We start from the raw sequence: 11,596 nt of genomic DNA, 5'->3' as shown, positions 1-11,596 counted from the left end.
CATTTATTAGTTAATGTCAGCAATTATGTGTGCTGAAACGAATCAATTCAGAAGTCATTTTCTCTAGAGACTTTCATTTCAGAAAATGAATCATGCCTTCATCAACACATTCCTTTTCTTGGAAGATGCGATCAACTATAATCCTTTGAGACAAATCGATGAAATATTGCATTTGGAAGAAGGGATTAGCACAACTTAAAATCTCAGGGCTGCAGTTTCCTCATAGGCTTTGCTTTTAAGATTTTCTAATTATTCGATATGAATTGGCTACTTGAATTTCGATTAGAATTAATAAGCCGAGGCTGCAAGGACAACCATTTTAAATCAGTAATTGATTTTTGAATTTTCCAAATGTCAGAATGGTTAGTTGCAGTTTAAGTATTCATTTTCAGAATGTAATAGTAAAGTAAACGAACTGGTGAGTGCGAGAGTTTTATATATTGTTGTTATGCATTTCAGAACATAAGGGGGAAATGAAGTTGAAAGGTTATTAAAAATTAGCTGATAAATTCGATGTAAATTCGAATAATAAACTGCAGAAAAAATAAACTTTATCCAGTGGGTATAATGATTCATTCAGAGTTGTGATTCAAATTAATTATTTTAAAAGCATAATAAAGTTACAAAGAAATTTAAATGATATTAAGAATCGTCATTATTGTAAATTGTCGATTTAAATTTTATTTTTTATGGAAAAAAGAGTTTTATATTTTAAAAACAAAATCCATATTCTTATTATATTTCTATTCAATTTTTTTATATTTTATTTTATATTATATTTCATATATCAATATCTTTATTTATTTTACATATATATTCAATTTCTTATGATAAATTATATTTCTATCATCTCTCTCTCTCTCTCTCTCTCTCTCTCTCTATATATATATATATATATATATATATATATATATATATATATAATTTTATTTATTCATATTTTTTAAATATTTAAATGTTTATTATTTAGCGTATTTCGTTTCTCCACATTTTGAAATATATATATCCCTCAGTTTGGTGTTCTTGCATCATGTGGGTTTTCCTTAATGATATTTCAGAGAACAAAACTCAAATACCAATCACATGTTTCTATGTATTATTATGTCACCATTTTTAAAAGATAAACCTTATAATATAAAACGATTTCACAAAGTTAGGGGGATACGGATACTCAACTGATACAAATTGTGTTTGGTATTTAGAAAAAGATTTTGAAAACAAATTTCACCTAATAATGCTGAGCAAAAGAAAATTTTCGGCTTGCAACTAAATAACTGATTCTTTTGTTTTTGTTTGATTCGTCTCATTCGTAATTGTTAATTAAGTTTTAAGTTTACAGAAGTATTTTTGTTCTTTTTTCACTATTAATTAAAATGTTTCGCAACATTAACGAAGGAGGATGATTTTTTAAATTTAACTCCAATACTTTGAGCACAGCTAATTGGGTGGAATCATTTAAAATCTTAGCAATATTTGTGATGAGCAAAATGAACGATTTCACAAGAGTATAAAGACAATAGAAGGCCAGTATCAAGGTAGATGGGATTGCCCTATTATCACAGATTACTTTGATTTCAAATCTGCAGGAACTGCATAAATAAAGTGCACTCAAGATTGTAAAACGAAAGAAGTATTCGGAATAAAAAAAAAACATCTTTTTCTTTTACTTTGATTTGATTTTCCTCATAACTGTTAATTTAATTATAATAGATTTAGAAGAGTGTGATAGTATTGTTTTGCAAACTGCCAATTTTTTTATATGTATAAATCAATATGGAAAATTTCCCAAGCTCAGTTTATTGTGTTAACTTAAATTGTACTATTGTCATATTCAACAAACAAGAGCTAATAGACAAAAACTGAAGTCATGTAATTTCATCACATGAAATATCCTCACAGTCATTAAAAGAATCTCCTATACTAAAATGTTTGTTGTGAAATTAACTAAACTTATCTGATTTTCTGATGGATTTTTTTAAAATTTACAAGGTAAAATATTCTTCCTAGACTAAAAATAACTAATCAAAATAGGGACTATGGTTGTGTGGAGTTATAGGCACATTTATAGAGTCATTATTTATTCTTTTATTTCTCACATTAGTGAAAAGTTCAGACTTCTTGTGAATGCTTAAAAAACTTAATACATATTAAATTAGTGTAACATGTCATCGCTGTGAATTAAGAAGGTAATGAAAAGAAAATTGTTATACATTTTCACAAACAATTGTTACATCGCTAATCCTCTCCGATTTCCTATCCTATTTGCAGCATCAATCATTCATATGTAAGATGAATATAATACAAGAACCCTTGCATAATTCCAATCGTAAAAGAGTGTTGATAATATAATTTGTTTAACTTTTGTTCCATTTACAACAGAATGCCTCGTTATTCGATATAATATTGCCTATTAGAAACAATTTCTGACGAATGTGAAACATAAGACAAGTAATTTTTATTATGAACAAAAATCTCTAATTCCTGTTATTTGCAATAACAAGTTCATACTTCGCTAAAACAAAACGAAAATGATTTTGAAATGTCTTCCGGATTTTAAACCCATAATAAAAGGCTTAATCTATATTTCACCTTTTTGTTTCCTTCTATTTATCTACATACTGATACCTAAGCATTAAAAGAGCGTAAAAACTAATGAATTGTGACGATCTTAAATGTAGATCAGATTGTGCGTATTATAAAAGCTCAGTGGAAACGCGTGTTTGACAACAGTTAATATTTGTGTTCATTGGATTGCTTTCATTTGGATTACTTTTCTGACGAAAACGATGAATAAACTGGTGGTAAGATTGTTTAGAAAGGTGGATTTGTTCTAGAATCATTTACGAAAGTTTTCAATGCTTTTGAAGAACTTTATCTATTTTTTCAAGTTTGATTGAATCAAGTTTTTTTTCTCCTTATTCTTTACAAAATTAGTTTAACACTGAAATTTTAGATATTGATACAATTTCTTGTGTTTTTAAAAAAAATATACAATTGGATTCATTTAAAAAAATCATTTTTGAATTTTTATTAAAAATTATACAATACCCGGACTTTATTTTATCCTAAAAATATATAAATTATTTTTGTTTCTTTAGATCTAAAAGGATGTGAGAATTTTAAAACAATCATTTTTATAAAGTAATTGAATATGGTTTTCGAGATGTTTTTCAAATAATTCAATAAAGTAAATACATAATACTTGTTTACAAGCTTTATTATTTATAAAGTTTGTCATTTCATGAGAATAAGATTAAGTAACTAACCAAATTAAAATATTCCAGAAGTTAATATGAATTTATTTTAGCATTATAAAATATCCTTAAACGGTGATCAAACTTCCACAAAGTTATATTACATCCCACATTACATCTAAAAAATGAAACGCGCATGTAATTTATTAATGGTGAAGTATATAGAATACAAAAAGGATCTTATACTCTAATTTAATCCGTAACATATGATAAGGGCACAGATACATTTTATGCTTCATTTCTTCATTGTTTGTATTATTTTACTATTTTTATCAAAATTCTTTGAAGAAATTCTTTATTTTATACCTAATATGTAAGATGGAAATAACTCTTAGGAAGAATTTGTAAAATTCGGAATTTTTAGGTGATGTAAAATTGGTAAATAAATCAAACATTATTTTCCCATTAGATTTGCGCATTTGCCGTCATTGCAATGGCTGTCCTTGTTACCGCCGAGGAAATCCAAGGAGAGGGCTTCCACGGTCACTTCGATCAGCATGGTTACAAGGTCTCTATTGAGCACCAACCTCACGGTCATGAGCATCATCATCATGGCGGGCATGGGCACAGTGAACGTTATTTCCACATTCAGCACAATGAACACCATCATCATGGACATCAGGGATACGAATAAACTGACACTAAAGAATTAAAAACAAGTATTAAACTTGCATTCATTCATGAGACAATATAAAATAAAATTTTAATATAAAATGTCATCGATTAAAAGAAGCCTAATTAGAATAATTGCTGATCTCTGAAAGTGCTACAAAATCCAAAATGCATATAGAATATATTTCTAAATGATAAATCTAGAATATATTTCTAAATGTACCTTAATGCGAGTTTCGGAGTTCCAACACCTAAAAATATATTTCCTGAGAACTTAAAAATTTACCATTTTTGTTCTTAATTAGCTTTCCTAACGAAATAAACTATAGTGCAACCACTGTTATTAAATATTTATGAATTGTACCAAATGAAAAATGGATTGTAGGATTAAAATATTGTGTATAAAGGATAAAAATATTTGAAATAATTAGTTTCCGATTCAAACGAATAAAAGGAATACATACAAAGATGTCTTTAATTTTAAGGTTTCACAAAAATTTTGTTTTATTAAGTTTTAGCGAAACATAAAATTATAATCCATAAATATAATACAGAAGAAAAAGTAAAATATCAATATACGAACTACATTACCACGTATAAAATACGTTTGACAAATTACATCGAATCGTTAACCTTTTAAAAAATATTTTAATCTGAAAACCACTCTATATAGATCTTGATCTTTACTATGCAATTTATCAGCAAAACCTTTAATTATTTTTTTTTTTGCTTTTGTCTGAGAACAATACAATTACTGCTACAATTCTTTTCAAACATAATGTGAAAAAAAGAGATTTTTTTAAATCACTGACAATTCCAAGGAAAACCATTATAGATATTCAGAATCGACAAAGCACTACTAAAGAAATTTAAGGCACAAATGCTTTCATTTGATTTAGCTTTAATGAAACTTTTTTTTTATTCTTTGATTTTATTACCCGTACGTATTTAATAAGAAATTTTTTAGAACTATCGCCAAATGCTGTACTTCCTTACGATGCTAATTTCTGTTAAATCTTTACGCATAAGGATTTTTTTCGCTTTTATTATTGCCAAGTTCTTACGTACTTTAATATTTTTCTGCATCTAACATATAATTAAGTTCGTCGTCTCTAGAATAAGTTCTATTTTTTCACAAAAATGTCGTATTGATGTCATTTCTATCATAAAGTTAATTAAATTTTCCCAATTTACATTAATTAACAAGATTCTGATGTGCTCTTGTCTTTTATAATGTGTTAGTATCTCATGTCTAAAATTGGCGTTGTACTTTTTTAATAGAATATCATTAGCAAGTAAATATTCAAATTTGAAATGAAATTGAAATAATATATATTGCTATAATAATTATAAAACTATTTGAAGGTGATTTTAAAATTACTCAGAGAGTGAATTTTAATAATATTTATAGTTTAATGGTAAGAATGTCATTAACAAATAAAAAAATTCTCTGATAGATGATGGAATTAATAAAAGCTTGCGATACATAATAAACAGCTCTATTTAATATTTAACTTCCATTTTAATTAAAAGTATTATTTTTAAATTATAATTTTTAAATAAAAGTATCATTTTAAATTTATTTAATTTTAATAAAGTTATAATTTTTTAATTTATTTAAAAATTAACTCAATGGAAAAATTTTAGAAATCTAAAGGCTAAAATAAATAATACCTAAGCGTTTCCTTACTATAATTAATTTTTAATTGTTTTTGAAATAATACATTTATCTATGACTTTTTAAGGTCTTTAAGTATTTCATTTGTACTTTGGTTTTAATTGCTAGTTAATTTCAATCAGCTCATTCATCTGTGAAACATTTTCTACATCAAAAAATTAAGAAACACCTAAATTTCATCTTTTTTCTTCAATAAAAAAATCGATAATTTGTAAAATATTTGTATATTAAATAATCAAGTTTGTGACTTCCCTCAAGTCATATAAATTAAACAGTCATCGCTTTTACTTATTCACTATAAAATAAACTTTTTCAAGAAATATTTTTTTTTCTTTCCCAGGTGACAGCAAGAAATACGGAGAATATTTAAGCTAACAATTGGACAACGGCATTCTGGTTTGCGGATAATAATTCAGCAACGAATTTTATTGCTGTTATAATGCTGGGTGATAGCTAAATAAACTGTAATATTTTTATAAAAATCGCATTATTAGTTTTTTTTTTCCTCCAGAACACACACAAAATTTTCTAAAACTGAAATTATATATTTAAATTTTTTGTAAAAAACAATAGAAAGAATTCAACCTTAATACATATAAAAATTTCATTTTAATCAACAAATCATTTAACATTTCAAAACATAGAGATGCTATTATTTATTTATCTAATTTCTTGCATCTCTAATAAGCTAGAAATAGGTCCTGAATATGTATTACGCATAATAAAATTGCTTTTGATCGCTATTAATTAATGCATATCCTGATGAAATTTAAGTTTCAATTGAGAATGAAGACATGTAATTAAAAAAATTTTTGATAGCTCAAACTTTAAACTTTTTAACGAGAATTTCACTTTATCTAAATAAAAAAGTTGATTGTAGGGAAATACTGCAAACTCTTTTTAGTATTCTGTTTAATGAATCGTTTTAACTGTTTTTATTTTTTTATTCAAATTTTTTTCATTCCTTTTTTATTTCATTTCTTTTTGTGACCGGAATAATTCAAAACCAAAATAGCCTTATCCTATTCTTTTACATTGATTCCATACTACTCAAGAAAAAAAATTTTTCCCTGACATTCAAAAGACTGCAATCCATTGTTATAAAAAAACTTCCCTTTACATATTATAACTCATTCCATTTCGCTAAATGGTAGTAAAGAATAATAAAATTAACCATAAGATATAGCAAACATCATTTTTCAATTGAATAATTTTGATTTGGATTTTTGTAGATATTTTCAAACTTTTATTTCAGTTTCTGACTTGTTTTAAAGAAAAGTACAATAAGATAAAAGATTACCATTTGCAAAAAATTTTTAGTGACATTTTACGGCATGCAGTCTTTTTTCTTATGTTTAAGAATTTATTTTTATTAGAAAATTCGTTTAGTAGAAAATTCGTTATTTAATAAAGAATACATATTTTTAAGAAAATACATATACTTTTTATGTTTCAACATTTTTATGAAAATAATTCAGTGATCACCATTAAGATCATAGAATAATAAATGCTTGAAAAGCAATTTTTGAAAGTTAATTAAAAAAATTAAACGAGAGCTCCGAAGTAATTCAACTGAGGCAATTTACCTTCACTCTGCTTTAATGAATCTGTCAAAGTCCAAGAAGGTTTTTGCTGCACTTCTGCACAAAAAGTTAATTTTAATCTTGGGAACTTCATGTTCAAGAAAAAAGTCAACAAATTTTCGTGAGCAGTCTTGGAAAAATTTTCTGTTTACTTGATTTGTCTCCATTCATTTGAAAATTGGAATTTTTCATTCATTTATACTTTTGTTTTGTTTATTTCATTTTTCGTTGAGAAATGTACTGTCTCAAACATGGGTTACCCTTTTGGCTCAAAGAATTTTTTTTTAGAACTTTATCAGTCGATGCTAAAAATGCATTAATCTAATTTAATTATGTTTCTATATCTATTTTTTAAAAATAATAAATTTTCCCCCCTTAAAATGGCAATGGATATATTCTGAGGAAGATACTCCGAATGACTTTCATTAATTTAAGAAAATGTGTTTATGTCATTGGCAATATTCGAAAGAAGAAAATAATTGTGTTAAAGAATCTGAAGGTTACTAAGGGTGTTCCAGAAAATCTGAGAGTTATTTTTACTATCTGCAATATATTTTGTGATTAAATTCAAACGATATATCGGCTGATTTAGAAAGAAAATACTCATATTTTCTTTGTAAAATCCTAGCAAAATTTAAATCTCTAATTGGGATTTTTAAAATTAATTAAAACTTTTGAATAGTATAATTATAGTGGAATTAGAATGCAGTTAAAAATCACAAAAATTATTCTTTTTTAAAAACTACTGTATTGTCTTAAACATTATTTTTGAAACATAATAAATATACAGATGAATTTCAATAAATGTTATTTTTTGTATATAAAATATATAGATTTTGAAATATTGTTCTCCCATGAATATATTGCTTCTTGAAAATATCCTACTTTAAATCAGTTATACAATCGGAATTATTGCTATTAAAATATCATCTAAAAATTAATTGAAACAATCAGAGACCTTTAATTTATTTATTTACTCATTTTCAATAACTTAATTGATTCAGTAACTGCTGTAGTGAATATAATTAATTAATCTGTTAAATGTTGCAAATTTTAATGAAATCTTATAAAAATTTTTAATAAACAGTACTTTTGAAGAAAATTTAAAACGATTGATGTTTATGGAGAACGTTGAAGCATTAGGATAAGATTTGTTGGAAGAAATTTTTATCTGGGAGTAGATTTTAATGTATTTCTTCTTAGGTTTGTTTACAAGAAATTGTCTCCTGTTTTTCTGCAAATTAAGACCTTGTAAAATGCACTCCACAGTTTTGTACAGAAACATAAGGAGAGAAGAAAGAATATTCCGTGTTTGTTGATTCGAGTTATATTTTCTGGTGTTGAATTAACAGAGTGGAAGATACCGGCGAGAAGATGGGAAAAGGAATGGGCCTTGCGTTTTTATATTCCCATTATTCTCACTTGTTCAGTTTGGAAGATACTTTTAGAGAATCTGAATAAAATTTGAATTGAAATCTGAATAAAGAATTTGAAATCTGAATAAAAGGGCCTTTTTTTTTTTACCGCGTTTTCAATGTGCTGTCTGGCTTTCTCTAATCTGGTGCATGATTTTTTGCAGGTAATAAAAATAACAGAAGGGCTTGGAAAAACTCTTGGTCTATTGTTGGTGTTTTTGTAATATGAAGATAATATGAAAAATGTCCATCGTCTGAAATATATATATAGAGACAGTATTACTTTATTTACATATATATTTCAAGTTATTCATTTCTCTTTTTCAAACGTAATATAATTCTAATTTCTACCTTTCTAAGAAAATTAGTTTTCGTTGCATCTGATCAATTTCATATTCAGATATTCGTTGCTACTAAAACCTTATTTAAGGTAAAAATGTGAATGCACAACCATTTTTTAATTTTTAATCTCTCCATATTTTGTAATTTCGTTATCCATATTTTGTAAGTTAAATTAAAAAAGATTGAGGACGCAATATATTAAGTGATACATAGCATTAAACTTTATATTAATTAAAATAATTTTTTGCTTTATAATTTCTACAGCTCTAAAATAAAATGGATTCTGCTTTTTAAATCAAGGAAATATTTCGTTGTAAATTATATTCAGGATGATTATTCCCCCATTAATTTTGTCATCGCAAAGGGCCACGGTGTCCTGGTGGTAAGGTATTGGCTTTGGAAACGGAGGGTTGGAGGTTAGAGACCCGATTCCACCGAAGAACCATAGTGTAAGATGGGTCTGGAGCACGCTAAACCCGTCTGAGTCAAACGTCCTTCCTTTGGTGTGGTGTGGATTGTTGTTGTTAATTCCAGTTTTATGGCACAAGGGCCACATATGGCCATGCTGCGCCAAAACATGTGGTTAGAGTTGTGAATAAAAGGTAAAATTTTAAATATCATAATTGAAAAATGTTCTTAAAAGCATAAAGTCCAGTATAAAAGAATCGGAACAAATATAAAAAGCTAAAAAATTTCAAATGTGAGGGTAAAAACCAATGGTCTTCAAATATTTAAAAATGTTACAATGGGGACGTTCTCCCACCAAGTCACAAATATGTGGTGACGATGCACCAAAAAAATGTAATCGATGGTGATTAAAAGAGTAGCATTCGGTTAAAATATGGATGACCGTATAATCAACATTGCATGATGTGCATAAAGGACATCTTTCACCCAACAAAAGATGTTTATGAGTGAATCGGGTGTGGCCGATGCGGAGTCGAGTCAATTTGACATCGAGATCACGCACCGGAACAATTGGCCATGGTTTTATGTTGGGTTTTATATTATGCAATTTATTTGAGATTTGAGAATCCCAAAATGTTTGCCATTGCATGCGTATGTACGAGATATAACTCTTCTTTATATCACAATAAGGAATTGGCCGCCGCAATAAAGTGGATGCTGCTTTTGCCGCATCATCAGCAATTTCGTTTCCAATTATACCGACGTGACCAGGAATCTGTGGGATGTTTTAGTGGAGAAGGTTGCAAATTGGGATAGTTAAGTTACATCCACACATAAAGAATGAGCGACGACTTGTTTTATATAAAAATAAACATCTTTTAATTTTTAACGCTAACACATCGACAGACAACAGATTTTGTGAAAGACCGGAAATTGATCTTTTTAATTCGCACAGCTTGCGCGCTTGATCGTAGATAACTGCTTCGTACTTCCGGTGCGCAGTTAGGAAAATAGTTTTTCGAATACAGTCATTTTGATAGAAGCAGGATCGCCACAGTACTCCCCCCTCTAGTAGTGCAGCAGGCACTGAAGTTAGAGGTAACGAGTGTTGAAGCGAACTCGTCGGCCAGATCTGGTCACATAAGGTACTGGAGTAGAATTTGTAGGTGACACAGGACTCGATGGAGACAGTTCAGGTACTGGTTTTGGTGAAGTCGGAACTGCAACTGGTGGTGATATTGCTGGTGCAGAGGACTGGTGAGAGTTCTCGAAGAACGCAGGCTTTAAGCGATCAATGTTGATCGTGGACTGTTTGCCGTTCTTTTCAATTGTGAACATTTTATCAGTTCGTTTGAGTACGAGGTATGGTCCATCGTATGGCGCTTGTAAAGGTTTTTTAACAGCATTGTGGCGCACGAACACATGTGAGCAAGTGTCCAGAGCTGGATGAACGAATACTTTCTTGGTGTCATGAGGTGCAGTAGCAACAGGTTTAAGTTGATCCATCAAGGTCCGTAAATTTATTAGGAACTCATGAGGCTCGACGTTAATTGAAGGGGATTCAAAAAATTCTGATGGTAGTTTAAGGGTTGAGCCATAAACTAGTTCGGCCGATGTGCACTGTAGATCTTCTTTTAATGCGGTTCGGAGTCCGAGCAAAACCAAAGGAATTGATTCGGTCCATTTCGTAGATGCATGACATCGGAGGCTTTGTTTAAGAGATCGATGGAATCGCTCGACTATTCCATTGCTTTTTGGGTGGTATGGGGTCGTTCGGATCTTTTGGACACCCAAGAGTTTGCTGAGCAAAGAAAACAAGTTGCTTTGGAATTGTCGTCCTTGATCTGTCGTGATTATTGAAGGCAAACCGAAGCGTGAGATCCAATGAGTTATGAATGCACGCGCAACAGTTTCAGCAGAAATATCAGGAATGGGAATTGCCTCAGGCCATCGTGTGAAACGATCTATGCAGGTAAGTAGGTATCCGCAATTGTTTGAAGGTGGAAGAGGTCCTACGAGATCTAGATGAACATGATCGAATCTGGCTGCAGGTAATTGAAAAGATTTAAGAGGACTATTGGTGTGTCTAGCTATTTTTGATTTTTGGCAATCTAGACATGAACGGGTGAAATTTGAAATGTCCTTTTGCATGGACGGCCAAAAGAATCTCTCTGAAATCAAATGTTTAGTGGCGCGGATACCTGGGTGGGAAATATTGTGCAAAGATAGAAAAACTTTCTTTCGGAAAATTTCTGGGACGTAAGGTCTAATTTTGTTTTGCTTGACATCACAGTAAAGTTTAGA

At 28.9% G+C, this 11,596-nt stretch overlaps 1 long non-coding RNA gene across 1 annotated transcript; it reads left to right on the top strand.

Moving 5' to 3' along the window:
• Positions 1-2,735: 2,735 nt before the first annotated feature.
• LOC129964181 (uncharacterized) lies at positions 2,736-5,987 on the top strand. Its single transcript, XR_008784077.1, has 3 exons — positions 2,736-2,801; positions 3,664-3,913; positions 5,885-5,987. It is a non-coding gene; the product is annotated as an uncharacterized LOC129964181 (long non-coding RNA).
• Positions 5,988-11,596: the final 5,609 nt, after the last annotated feature.

Source organism: Argiope bruennichi, chromosome 3 (assembly GCF_947563725.1).
Source record: "Argiope bruennichi chromosome 3, qqArgBrue1.1, whole genome shotgun sequence".
NCBI classification, from domain to species: Eukaryota; Metazoa; Arthropoda; class Arachnida; order Araneae; family Araneidae; genus Argiope; species Argiope bruennichi.
Note: the sequence above shows the minus strand (reverse complement) of the source record. Positions and strands in the feature narration are given on the sequence as shown.